Here is a 15,339-nt window from a genome sequence, read left to right as displayed (position 1 = left end):
TGGAAAGGCATAGCATGGACCGTTTAACTATCGTCTAAAGCATTTCTGACGTAAAAGCTATCGACGCAAATAAATACATATTTTTATGTGAATTTCCTTATAATTGTGAGAACTTAGGGTCCTAGAGTGTCGCAAAAGATTGCCCCATTGTGGCAACAAATTTCTTTTGTGATGACATACATGTGTTGGAAAAAGTGAGAATTCTTTTGAGGCAATATTTAGTTTTTACGACACCATCACCTCATCGTAATTATTGAGTTTTTCCTATCATATTCAACGTCATTTGCGTCTATCCTATCCAACTTTAGCAGCGACAGATGATGCTCGAAATCATTTGCATATTTATGATGGTATTTAAATTCGACGTGAAAAACTGTTTGAGACGCAGTGGTACATACCGTCCACCTAGCGTCAATGAGGAATGAACGGTAACAACCTTTTGCGGCGTTGTGTGGACCTTAAAATCGGAGTAAAAAGCATAATTTCTTGCAATGAGACTATGTAATTGTGTTTAGTTGTACATGATATATATGCTGCAATTTTCTTTACTTTGATCATTTGTATATTTCCATACCAAGTGTATGTTGCATTGTTGTATAAACTAAATTGAAGCATATACTAGCTTGGTGTGGAAAAACCAAACCATTTTCTATCAAATTCTTTCAGTTCATGATATACATGCAAGATCGGGATCTTGAATTTGAACATAAGAGTTAAAAGTTTGGTGCATATATAATACACGGGAGAGAAGAATGCTCGCATTGATGGCTGTGTATGTTTTAGCTTGGTTTATTATATATCTCGATGTTATGTAAAGACAAAGCTAAGAACCAGTTGAAAAAATACACTCCACACAAAGATTGAGGAAATACCAAACCAAGGAATTGGACAAGACAATCAAGAAGCTAGCTAGACAAATAACTAAAGAAATATATAATTTGCAAGAATCCAAAGAGAAAAGCCATATATATTTCGTGTTTCGTCGGAATGTCTGTCCGTGGCACGCGGAGCCACATGCATGGATGCTAGGGCATCTATATGTCTCCCAAGTCCCAAAAAACAAATATAAAAATCAACTTATTTCAAACAAATTTTAGTAAAAGAATCTCTTTGGCTCTAAAAAGACTTTGAAAAACCAATTGGTCTAACTCCATATAAAATTCTTGAATTTCTGCAGTCCGAAAAAAAAAAAGAGCATCTCCTTTTCTAGTTCACAAGTTTGACCTCCATGAAAAAACAAACAATATTTAAACTTCATGGCAGGCATGCGCTGGCTAGTTACTTATAACTTCTTGGATTCTTAGTTCGTACCATTTATTGGTTTTCAATGTGGAGTAGTAGTACTACTGTGATCAAGGCATAGAGATAAGGTGCAAAGATGATGATGATGAACTCAAGCTGCGTTGGGGGTTGTTTAGACGCCCAAGACCCAGTAAAAGTGAGCTTTGTGAGACTTTACAAATGGCCTGAAGCAGACGCAGAGTTCTTAAGAAACTTAAGCATGAAGTACGAGAAGACATCATCAGAGACGACGGGTCTTCGTCGTCATTCTCCTTTCAACACTGGAGCATATGTCTACCATGAGAGCTTTGCTTCGAGGCAGAGGTATCTCAGAAGCTATACTTTCAGCAAGAAAGAGACATTGACGGAGAAAACAAAGAGATGGTTGAAGGAGAAGCAGAAGGCCGTACTGGTAAAGAGCACCAAGTCTAAGAACAAATTATCTCATGGTAGCATTAATGGCGATCCTGTAATTCTTTTCTTGGAGGCGTCTTTAATGTCTTGCTTTTCTGTGTGGCGACGTTAGACGTTGGCCTGTGATGATCATAATCAGTAAGAAGAAGGGGCAGATAATTGCTTAATTCCTATAGCTAGTAAAACCTCACGAATTTGCTTTCGCTAGCTTTGATATATAATTGGTACGTAGTTTGGTCATTGATTGTAATATTAATTATTAGGACCTCGTTTGATGGTACTCGGCCTACTGCATGGCCTCTTCTGATTACCAAGGCTTAATTTAAAGCTCTTTCTTGAAGTTTTGACCCAATATTATTAGGAAAATACTAATTCCACGTAAAGTTTTTACTAAAAATTTTTATCGAAATTATATTTTATTTTTTTTACTTAATAATTAAGAAAGTGTTTTTAAATGAATTTATAATTTTTTTTATATTTTTTTAAAAATATTAAATTGTTTAAAAAAATGATTGAAAAAAAGCCAAAAAAAAAACTTTTGCCTTTCGGTGAGGATTCTGATCTGTAAGTGTAGCAGATATTATTATGTCTGAAAAAAGATGAGAGAGTAATATTATATATATTCGGTACTTTAGGAATAGCAATACATAGGAGTACTACTCCTATCTTATCCTATATATCATGTTAATTATAATTGAGTTTATATAAATAATTTTAATTGCATGGTACATTATGATATATTGAGAATATAATGTTATCTGTAATTTTAAAATAACATTACAAGAAAAATAAATATTTATGACGAGTTATTTACGATGAAAATGACTATTTATGATGAGAATATACTTATTTTAATAAAAAATAATCATTTTCATATGAAATAGTTAACAATAAATAAGAAATTTTCGAGATAATTTACCATTTTAAAGATTTTGTGCGCGCGGTACTGTCATGGAGCATTGTTCTCACACATAGTCCAGAAAGATATATATGGTATATATATATATATATAATAGAATTTTCTAGTGGCAACTTTTGTTATTTCTAGTTTTTTTTTTCTTTTTTTTGGTACAAAGAAGGTCACTGCCCCCTAACTTTATCAAGTTTTTTTTTAGTAATTGCCTTCTCACTAACACTCAAATTTGGAGGGGCCAACTTTTATCAAGTTTTTAAGTTCTGCCAATCCAATAATTTTTTTTTTTGGAACTTTTTTGGGAGGGGGGGCTTGCTTCGTCCGAGGTTTCATTTATAAATAAATATCATAAAAATAAACTCACAAATTGATATAGTATAATTTAGTACGTTAGATATTATAAAAATTAATTTTTTTATAAAATAAATCTAACATATCTTGTCAAGCAAATTTATGAGTTTATCTTTTTAAAATTATTTTGTGGATATAACACTCATTCTCTCGTAAATAAACTCAAAAATTGGTAGATAATGTGGTCACCGTGTTAGACTGATTGGAATGAGATTGTAATATATAGCATAGGAACTTCCATTATCCCTATTGGGCTCGTAGAAAGATGAACCCCAGCTCAGGCCTGTAATTATTAATATGGGTATGTGAATGTGCAGTCAAGATATCCTTTTTCTACGCATAGTCAAGAATCAAGATGACTTTAATTTGGACTGAGTAAGGCTGGGCCTTCAGTCATCATGTTGAACTCCAATATTGATATTGATATGGTTTTGACCCACCTCTGCAGATGTTTCCTGTGTGATTATATAAATTTGAGATGGGCCTAACTAATAATGACAAACTTCTCACTAAAGAAAGAAGAAACACATGCACGAGGGAGGAGAAGAAAAGCAAGCATCAGAAGCTTACGATCAAAGAGAATTTAAATATATATATATATATATAAAGAAAAGCCTGAGCAGTTTCCAGTTATATATATGATTTTCAAATCAAAGACTTCGTACGAGGTGCTTTGTTGTAAGTTTACTGAAAGGTGAAATGATCTGATCCCTAAAGCTGGACCCAAAACTTCAATCTAGTTAGTGTCTGCAAGTCAGAATAATAGACATGCATGAAATATTAATATGATATCATTTGATATTTATTTTCAGCTCCAAACTCAGTTGAAATCACCAATATGATCTTATTGACATCAAATGCAGCCTTCTGTTTGCAGAGATTGTGATTTCAAACTTTACAAAGACATCAATCAAAATGGTTGGAATAGCAGCTACGTACGTACGTACGTACTTGGCACTGTAGTTTTCTCTGTTTCTTAGTTTTTTCACTCTGGAGTATGAATATGAGAACATGATCATCATGATATTGTCGAATGTAATTATCATAAGTGCAAGCTGATCTTGTCTTGTCAATTTTCACGCTTGAAAGAGCGCCTTCACAGCAAGACCGAAATCATACAAAGCGCAACACTTTTGGCACACCAAAAAAACTTTTTGGGAGTAAAGATTTCTGACTTAAGTTTTGAAAATATCCACAACCAATTAAACTTGAGACAATTTTCAGTGATTGAGAAATGCCCACGAATTGACTGTTGGAAAAAAGAAAAAAAGAAAAAGAAAAAGAAAAGAGCTGCTTTGATAATGGAGCCTTTCAAGCTTTCATCAAGTAGGACAACAAACCCAACCCCAAATGGTCCATCCAAAAACTCAAAAAGTGGTTTTGTATTCTCTTTGTTCTTTGACGACCCAAAACAAGACCCACCTCGCATGGCTGTAAATAAGTAAGAGCCTCAGCCAACCCACTTTTACACACATCAGAAACCCTGATCACTACTCTCTCTCTCTCTCTCACCCATGCTATATAGCTCTTGCTCAACAGCCTGGCACCTCTCTTTTGTTGACACAAGCTCAAATGCCCAACACCATTCGATCCACTTTGGACCACTTCTCCCACGTGGCCATGGCCACCCCTTGCCGGCAATGCCACGTGGAACCCCTTATATAAGGAATAGATCAGGACCACCTTATGTGACAGGACACACACCCCAAATTTTGTTTCAGAAGTGCTATGGCTTTCAATAATTTCTGGTCGTTTTCTCCATGGGGCCAGACCGAAAAGGGCTCCCAACCCGAGACTGTTGCACCCATAATTTTTAATGCTCTTCCTTTGCTATTAATTTTTTGTTTTTCTTTTTGTTCTGGCATATGTTATTTCATTTTTGTTTTTTTTTTTTAATCTTTTCTTAAAGGAGAAATTGGAAAAAAAAAAAAAAAGGGTAAAGTAAAATTATATGAAGGAGAAAGTAAATGCCTCTCGAAAAGGGTGGAGCCATACCATGAGAATGTTGGTCCCTTACTTAATGTAATCATCTCAGAGGAAAGTGACCCACTTGAGAAGGACATGGCTGTTTCCTTCTCAAGTCCCAAGAAGAGCAACCCAGCTGCCTTGGATTGAGATTCGGCCATTATGGCTCTAATTTTCGGATTAATTTATCTAATCCTAGCTAGTTTGTAAATTGTAAGATATTATTGTCAACAATCAAGATCAGGAGTGCTTTTTGGCCTTTTGCACTAGATCATTCTTTATATATATATATATATATATATATATATATATATTGATGTTCAAGCTAGCTAAATCCTGCCCCACTTCTTCAATTCTATTGGGTTATATCACAATTAATGATTAAAGATTAAAAAAATAAAGTAATTAGATGTGTTATATTTTGCTATACATGATCAGAAAACTTCTTGGGCTATAAAAGGTGACGAATATGTTTAATTTACACTTGGCCCCACGTTGAATATTATAAGAGCATTTTCTATGTTGTTTGCTTGTAATTTCCCTAATATATATAGTACTAATTGTTTGATTTTAATTTCCTGATATAAAACAAACACAAAATCTTGAATGCGTAGTACGGATCTTCATCATGTGGGGACGTGCATGACATTTTAATATGAAACTATATATATATATATATATATTTGATGATGTACGCTATTCTAATGATTTTGTCAAAATATTATATATAGAAGGCTGATCAGCCTGCTGGACAGATTTCAACTTTTTGGACCAATTATGAAAGAATTAAGAAACTTAATCAACTAAAATACTAGGGTTTGGTGGTACGAGAGAGTCACGAGGCTTCATTTTTAAGCAAAAAAATAGGCTGCAATGTTTTCTTGATTCCTAATTATTATAAGCATCGATCTCATATATATATACACAGCATGCATCTAGCTAGAGACAATCAAGATATAAACCAGCTCATGATTAATCAAGAGATCAAAATCATGGTTAGTTAGGGCTTAACATCGTTAGGTAAGGCTTACCTAATAATTTATTATTTGCTGATTTTATATGTGACCAAGGGTGTGTGTGTGTGTGTGTATATATATATATATATATTTATGTAGATGCAAGACATTGTTCAAGTTGACTTTGTCACCAATCCGTCAATGTGGGAGATTGTAGATGTAAAAGCTAATTGGTTATGACTAGGTGACTAAGTTGATAAGTTTTGATAGGATTAGGTGACTAAAATGATAAAATTTATCCTATCATTAAGTTGGTAATTTTGGATGAATGTAAATTATTTATTGACTTTATCTATAACAATATTAAGTTTATCTAGAATGTATTGGAGGTTGTTTAGATAAATCAAAGTGGAAAAATCGAGTCCCAATGAATTTGCACTTATCCAAAGAAGAGGTTGATCTGAAATCTGTTATTGTAGTGAACAATTATCGCGAAATGTCAGCATTTCGTCAGGTGACGACTTCGCGACCGTCAGCAGAGTCCTACTGCAAATTAAATTCCTACCAGACTCATTTCGTCAGCAGAGTCATACTGCAGATCAAACTCTAATCAGATTTTTTTCGTCAGCAGAATCCTACTGCAATTGGAATTGATTTTTAGATTGTTTATTTAAGGGATCCTATTGATTAAGATCTGCATGTTTTCTAGAGCATTTTCCAATGCAGATTTTGGTGAGAAAATTCCTTAAAAGATTTTCATATTGTTTCTCTCAGAGAGTGGTACTTGAGTGTGAGAAAATTATTTTGTGTTTTATCTCTCTTTTTGAGTGCGTGCATACTTTATGCTGGAGAATTGATTGGTCGAGTTTCAATCACTGGAGTTCTAGGAGAAAAGTCAATGTTTGAAGATCTTCAGAGGTTCTGGCTACTACTGTGGTAGAAGACAAATGTGTCATTTTTCTGGTCAAATAAGAGTATCAATTGACAAAGGTTTTGTAATTGAACTTTAGTTGTAATTGATTTTCAAATAATAAAATTGACTTTCTGGGTTTGGTTGCCTCGTAGGATTTTATCTTTAAAGAGTTCTTTAAAGAGTTTTTCTTCGATATCAATCTTGATGTTACTCACTTCGTTTATCTTATGTTATTGCTTAATTAATAAATTGATAGCATGCTTAACGACTAGTCAATTTGTTGAGTGAATTAGTAGATATTTTTGCTGCATTATAGAGATACTTGGATAATTTCGATATATATATAGTACTTAGGCTACAATTAATTTCAAATTAATATGATTATACATTTTAATTAAATTAGCTAGGTTGGAAACGCAAAAGTTTTAAACGCAAAATTAATATGATTATACATTTTAATATATATATATATATATATATATATATGCATGCAAAAAGTTAAGACCAGCCAATTAATTAGATGAGATTTGAAAATCACTATATAATCAACTTAATTAATTTAGTACTAAATTAATTTTTATTTTGTGGAACATTCTAATATATTGACATGATCCGTTACAAAATACAAGAAAATTAAAGGAGTTGAAGTTCATTAGTTGAAGATTTATGATAAGATACCAATACAAATAATATTGATCTCTGGGTAAAGAATAAAAAAAAGAAGCTTATAATAAAGTTTGATAGATCTTTAAACATAACTAATTATTAATAATCAAAATGAAAGTTCTGATATTTACATTTAATTTGAAAACTCTCCTTTAATATTTTTTTGGATATATATATATATATATATATATATATATAAATGATATAATGCTTCTTAGCTTTCTATATATAATACACGGAAGTTCTGAGTCAATGAAACATACGTACGGGTAAGGCTAAGGCCCTTTTCATCTCAGCATGCAAGAGCTGCCCAGGTTTTTGGACTTCTTAGCTAGCTAGCTATAGGTACGTTCCTGTCTTCAAATTAAGTACTCATCAGTCATGTGATTCACACACGTGACACACACACACACACACATATATATATATATATATATATATATATATATATATATATATATATATATACACACACATAGCGTGCCATATACATACATAGCGTGCCATGTGACATTATATGGCACGCTATGTGTGTGTATATATATATATATATGAAAAAATTTATTTATTTTTAATTTTTATCATCTTCTAATTATTTCATGATGTGATATTAGATAATAAATTTACAAGTAAAATGTAATAAATAATTTCTAATGATCTAATATTACATCATAAGATGATGAGATGATGATAAAAATTAGAATAATGAGTAGCATTACTCATATATATATATATATATATCATGTATATATATATCTAGTGATCATGTAATGGAAAAAAAATGCATGCTTTAATTTGCTGCTCTGATTCATGTGCATGACTTAATTTGTCACTCATGAATTAAATAAGACAAAAAATAAATAATAAAATCTAATTAATAATTACTTAGTTTGACAACCAGAAAATTTACCAACAAATGAGAGATCAGATATATTGGCTAGCAGCTTGCAGGTATATATGTAGTGCATGTGAGATCAGCTGAGAATCGATTAATTTTTCGTCTTAGATTTCTTATTAATTTTCAATTAATTATACCGAATATTGATATGACATATTTTAAAATGTCTAAACGGCATGCAGGCATATCACTCATGGTTTGAAATTAGTAGCAGTCAAAATATTCTGAAAAGGTTATCATGTATTTATAAGCATCAAGTAGTGATCATGAAGTTGTGGTCACCCCAAGAACAATCATGCCTTGTAAATCAATCATGTTAATTAAGTAGTGCTGTACGTGTTCAAAAGTGATGAGAAGAAAAAAGGGAGAGGGCATCCCGAAAAGGAAAAGAATAATTTGAGTGATAGTAAAGGACAAAGCAGAGGGATCAGGGACCATCGTTTTTCAATGGACTACTGTCATGTCGATCACCATGCATGCATGTGTAATAGCTCGCAGTTTTATGAGATCAGAGAGAGAGAGAGAGATCAGGGCTGTGATCAGAGGCAGGTGGTAGGGGCTGGCAGAGTGATGGCCGGAGAGATGCTCAGTCTACCATTTTTTTTGTCTGACGTCTCGACCTTTCGCTTTAAATCATTAATTTCCTTTTCAATGACCTCTCTATTTGGCAAAAGAGACAGTTAGAAATTGGCGTTGACGCCTCCTCGTACGTACATCAATTTTCCGGTTGGATCACTCACTTTTACCCACTCTTTTCTTTTCCCCCTCCCCTTCATGTGGATCTTTCAGCTTCTTACTTTCTTTTTTTTCCCCCCCTAATTATTGATCGTTTCTCGTTTTTACCCGTCAAAGTACAAATTTCTTATGCAATTTAATTATATGTATTATGTATAAGATAAAGTTTTAAGGAATTTCAGACTTTTCAAGCCAATATATATATATATATATATATATTATATTATATGATCTTGATGTTGATATATATATATGGTAAGATTGTCTTACTTTTCTAACGTGATTGTTCATTAAAGACCAGCCATGCATGATTAATAATAAACTTTTTATAAAGGCTTCCCCTTCATTTAAAGCTCCCCATGAATTAAAAGCACATGGTCCAAGTTTTGAATTATATATATATATGCTCATCATGATCTCCTGCCATTAACTTTTTTCCAATTCTTATAAATATATATATATCATGCATTTTTTCAGATGTTGCAATATATATATATATATATATATATATATATATATTCAATAGAGATGAGCAGAGATTCTCTCTAGCTAGTTGTTTTATTGAATTAGATGATCCAATATTTTTAAAAAAAATATAGACTTAGTATGTAGCTAGTAAGCTGTCTTACACCATTTGCAAGAAATGTTGCAATCACAAAAATAAATTTATAAATTGATATAATTACATATGTTACATTAGATCTACTTAATTTATAATAAAACTAATTTTATAATCTAACGCACCACATCAAATCATTTCATATGTTTGTAGATTAATTACTTTCGTGAAATCCCTTAACTTGTAGCTAAAACATTTTTAATAGTATTTTATCCGGATAGTATGGACTCCGTATATATATATATATATATATATATATATATATATGAGCATATTATAATTTGGTGTGATCTATATATAATCGCTTTCTACAGTACTAAACTATACATCTAATTAATTCGATTAAATTGAAAAAGATGTCAATTACGGCCTGATTGATCAGGACAAATACTAGTGCCTAAAATTTTGATAAAATTATAAATATTCGTGGAGAGTCATGATCAAGACCATATATACAATGGAAAAGTTGGTGGAAATGAAATAAATTCAAATGAGAAATTACTAGTACTACTGCATGGTCCTTTCAGCATAATTAATTACAATGACATATAAATATAATATAATATAATATTTACGATGCATGCATGGCGCGGTCTTCTGGCCAACACAGAAATTTATGAAATTAGAGGTTAAAAACATTGATGACTTGCTGTCTGTCCGTATACATGGCGTTCCTGCATGCACTAAATGATCAGACTGAATTAAATTCTCTCGTCTGCCCAAAACATACAAATAAATAAGATGTTTTGTTTGTGTCTTGTGGCTATAAAGTTTGTCCAAGCTGCTCCTTGTACTTGGCAATTAATGATTCATGCACTGTCCTAGCTAACATTAATCATGTTGGAGTAGCAAAACCAAAAAAACAAAACAAAAAGACGAATTTAAAGTTTTGTTAGTAACAATATTTTATTTCATGCTTTGATCTTCAACTCGATCGATAATGGCAGCTTCCAGCAGAACATTAAACAGATCGAGCGGTAGGTAGGCATATTTTTTTTATTTATTTATAAAGCAACTTTATAATCAGTACTTGTAATATTAATGAGCCTATATAGCTAGCTAAATGGTGATCTTCACCATCGAATTAAGCTAAAGAATCATCAAGCAATTAACTCGATCGATCGAGTTGAAATTTCTCAGTCGATCGATCGATCAAGCCAAAAAAGAAGTTATAATACATATATATATATATATATATAATTTTAGTCGTTGTAAATTAATTAATGAGCTATCTAGCTAGGGAATATTTTAAATTAATTTTTGTAAGAAATAATTCGGTGGCAGATTGAATATATATTTTATATATATATATATATATATATATATATAGTACTAATTTTGCTGTCTTTGAATATTGATAAGTTTTGACTGAACTTGATCAGCTAATAATATTAATTAAGACGTAGACCACTCATGTAGATCAGAGGTTGGCCAGCATGCATGCACATGACACACATGCCTGAAACTATACATGTACGTTTCTTAATTTTGCATTAATGTCAATGGGCCAGGGAGAAGTAGAAGAAATTAGATCAGGCGATATTATAGATATCAAAAAATTTTCACAACCTCTTAACACTTCACATTTTATATTATTTTTAATTTTTATTATTTTTTTTCTTTTATCAAATATTTATTATATAAATAATGAATAGAAAATTTAAAATAATTTAAAAAGAATAAACTCAAAAAAAAAAATTAAAAAAAATATTAAAATTTTAAAAAATATAGAATGTGGAGTGTGAAGAGATTGTGTAGCAAAGCTCTATAGATATAGCCAGTTCAGGGTACTACGTACCGACATCAACAGCCTGCCGTTCTGCATGCTGCATATTCAGGCTAACATTATGCATGGAAATTTTTTCTAATATTAAGATTTCAATTAATTATACAGATAAGATGAGATAAAATAAATTAAAATTTAAAATTTAAATAAGATATTATTAGAAAATAATTTTTAATTTAAAATTTTAAAAAATTGAATTGTTTATTCTAATTTATGTGAAAGTTTAAAAGATATTATAATGATTATATAAAATAAAATGAAATGAGATGAGATGAGATGGTTTATAATTAACATGTCTTTAAGGTAAAAAACAAACTAAAGGATTTATTTTATAATAAGAAATATTTTTAAATTAACATCACGGAAATTTATTTATATTTTTAACTATTAATTTGTACATCACTAATAAATATTTTTTTAAGATATAGTACGTAATTATCATATATATTAATTACATGATGAGTTAGGTGCCATATATATATATGAGGTAAATTAAGAAGATGGATCAAACCATTCCTTCCATGCATCAACAATTAATTCATGATCATGTGATTTAACACATACGCACGAGTACTTACGTACACATCGATAGGTTATATATATATGAGAAATTTTATGAATCAACCATTATTCACTTTCACACCCAACACCTATACTTTTTTTTTTTCATAAGGTATAGAGTATATATGGGATAGTAAATAGCGGCTGATGATAATAATTTATCATATATATATATATATATATATATATATTGAAATGAGTCTCTACCTCCTCTTAGGTTACTTCTGCTTATTATACTACTAAGAATGCCGAAACATTCAAAGGTAAAACCGTAAAGGAAGAAACGCCTGATAAAGAAGAAGGAGATGCTTCATTTTTTATCTCCTACAACTTCAGATATGGTTGCGCCTATTCATCTCAGGTAGCTTACTGTGATAAATTGAGTTTTTGAAATTGATTTAGTTTCTTTATTTAAATAATATAGTTTTACTGAAAACCGTGATAAGAGAAAAACTTATCATGCTTCTTTTTCTAATTCTGAAAAATTACATGTTAAAAGAAAATGGAAAGAAAAAATGTATGCCCTCCAAAAACATATACTTTTCTTTGATTTTCTTGAGAACCATTATGTTTCTAAACATAATTTGAATGTTGTAAAAACTAGTTTTGTCAAGGAAGAAGGCAAGACAGTGTGGTTAAATCTAGTCACCCTCATTTTGAGATAATTATTATTTCTCATAGTGGAACTGAGGTAAAAGCCTCTCCCATTAAGATGCCCAATACTGATATAAATGTTGCTACTACAATGGAGACAAAAAAGATTATTGAACAAAATAATTTTGTTAACCAAACTTTCCATGTTATTGGACAACAATTAGATCTATTGAATAAAAGGTAGTAAATTAGGAGATATAGGTCTGAGATACCAATTCTTCGTCAAACTCATTGCCTTGGGTCCTTTTGAATAAAATCTGGAGATCTCAGGTTTTAAATTAATATTTTGAAAATTTTTTTTAGCAAATCAAGATCTTTAAGAGTGGAAGATTCACTGGCAGATGATTCTTCAATAAAGAGATAAAAAATAACAACTTCTTTGCCCTTACTATTTAAAGCACTAATAGAGAGTTGTTCTTTCTTAATATTTGCAAGCATTTGATTGATTTTATCAAGAGTATTGGTCTGATTGTTTTTTAAATCAAGTTTTGGTCTATCGTCCGGTAAAATAATCAAAGCTTTGATAAAGAAATAAGTTTTGGAAATATCCTGGTACCACTCTTGCTAAGACCTTATTCAAAGGCTTGTAGTTAATCACTAGGATGGGTGGTCCTCTCTCAATCTCAGCATTTTCCTAGACACAAAAAGCAGCACAAGACCAGAGAGATTTACTTTGCCTAATAATTTTCTTAGCAAGCAAATCATGGATTTCATTTTTATAAAATTATAAAGTCTACTATTCATTTGAATAGATCGAACTTTAGTTGGAATGTTTTTTTCGAAAAAATATTTAATGTAAAACAAATAAATAATGTTTCTTATAAAAAGGTTTTCTATTAAAAGATTTTTTGTAAAAATATCACAATTTCTTCTCTTTTTTTTTTTTTTTTAATCGTGAGGCTTGAAAATTTTAGTAGATTATTTTTATTTTTGTTTAAATGGAGCAATAGGAGGATATTTCCAAAACTTATTCGTTGACAAAAGAAATAAGACCTTATTCAAAAATAGCTCATAGCTTAAGGATTTAATTCTGCTCTGATATATATATATATATATATATATATATATATATATTATATATCACTGACACCACAGCTAGATCCCATGCATGCATCTGTAGCAACTACCCACCATTATTATTCATTGAGCATGATCAGTACTGACCCCGACCCGATTGTTGTAGTACGTACTTAATTGTCATATAATATATTGTGTTTGTGTTTTTTTTCAGAAAAAAATAAAATAAAATTAAGGGAACTGATCTAGTAATACTGACAGATCAGGTCACAGATCAAATCTCAGATCCAGATATTTTGATCTATCTCCTTAATTTTCCCATTATTGTTTTATCTAGTAATTGTACGTACGTCTCTATCTACAGCAGCACTACTGTCATATTATCGTAACGTACGTACGTAATTATCAGTACTGCATATTATGATCATCACAATGCATGCATGCATGCAACCTCCACAAATTAATTAACAGCAGCTAGCACTGATACTTCTCTGCACCCTGCTTGTTGATCATCTCATTGAGCCATATTTAATTAACAAAAATGCTACTTTCACCCGGGAGGGATATCCCTAGTTTCCAGTAACAAATAAGCATAACTCATGTGCATAGTAATTATTGACCTATAGTATATCTCCAAAAATCATACCTCACCCAACTTATCGCAACAATTAGAGTCTCAAAAATCTATAAACTTAGTATATGACTCATAGATCTGGAAACTTCGTTAATATATAAATTTGGTCACATAGGATATCAAAAATGAGCATGGTTACGATATAATAACTTTTGTAATCATGTGGTGTTGAATGAGAGGTTATATGTACGCAGCCAAGTGTTATGGACAACTGCGACAAAAATAAGTACTGTAAAATATCATTTTTCTTGTAGTGACGTGCATGAATAATGTAAGATTTTGAACAATTGCCTCTACAGTCCAAAAGTTTTTCTTTATTCTCCCTGGTTTGTAGTCTAAAGCATTGGATATTCTATTAAATTTATGGAACTCTATATGCAGTACTTATGGAACTGCTTACTTGTCCATAATGAAAACATTCCTTCTTGGTCATTTTATATTATTATGCGCAGGTTCCAATTGATACTATGAGTATATTATAATTAGCTTATGCTTCTTTCTTGTTGTCTTAGATCATGTTGTTAGGATATATGTGGTCAATTCTAAATGGTGGGATGGGGCTATGTTGTGTTTGAGTTAAGGTGGGATGAAATATTTAATATAATATGCATTGGGATGTAATGGTTTTGTAATCTTTTCTGCTTTTTTTTTTTTTTTTTTTCGTATCCACAATAATGGTGCATAGTACTTGTAAACCTCATCTATAATTAAACAATATATGTATGATTCAGGCCTTATTTTCACTACAAGAAAAATGGTCTTTTCCAGCGCTCAAAATCGCCACAAATACCCTTCAGAATCGCGACATTTGATCATTTGTAGCGATTTATAAATCGCTGCAGGTTCGCCACAATCCTAAAACCATTTTTGATCAATTGCAGCGATTGGAAAAAATCGTCAGAAAACTGACAATTTCCGGCAATTTTAGTCTGTCGGAAATGTTCAAGAAATCGACAGAAATAGCCTTCCGATTTAC

Source organism: Juglans regia, chromosome 12 (genome assembly GCF_001411555.2).
Source record: "Juglans regia cultivar Chandler chromosome 12, Walnut 2.0, whole genome shotgun sequence".
NCBI classification, from domain to species: Eukaryota; Viridiplantae; Streptophyta; class Magnoliopsida; order Fagales; family Juglandaceae; genus Juglans; species Juglans regia.
This window is presented reverse-complemented; position numbering follows the sequence as displayed.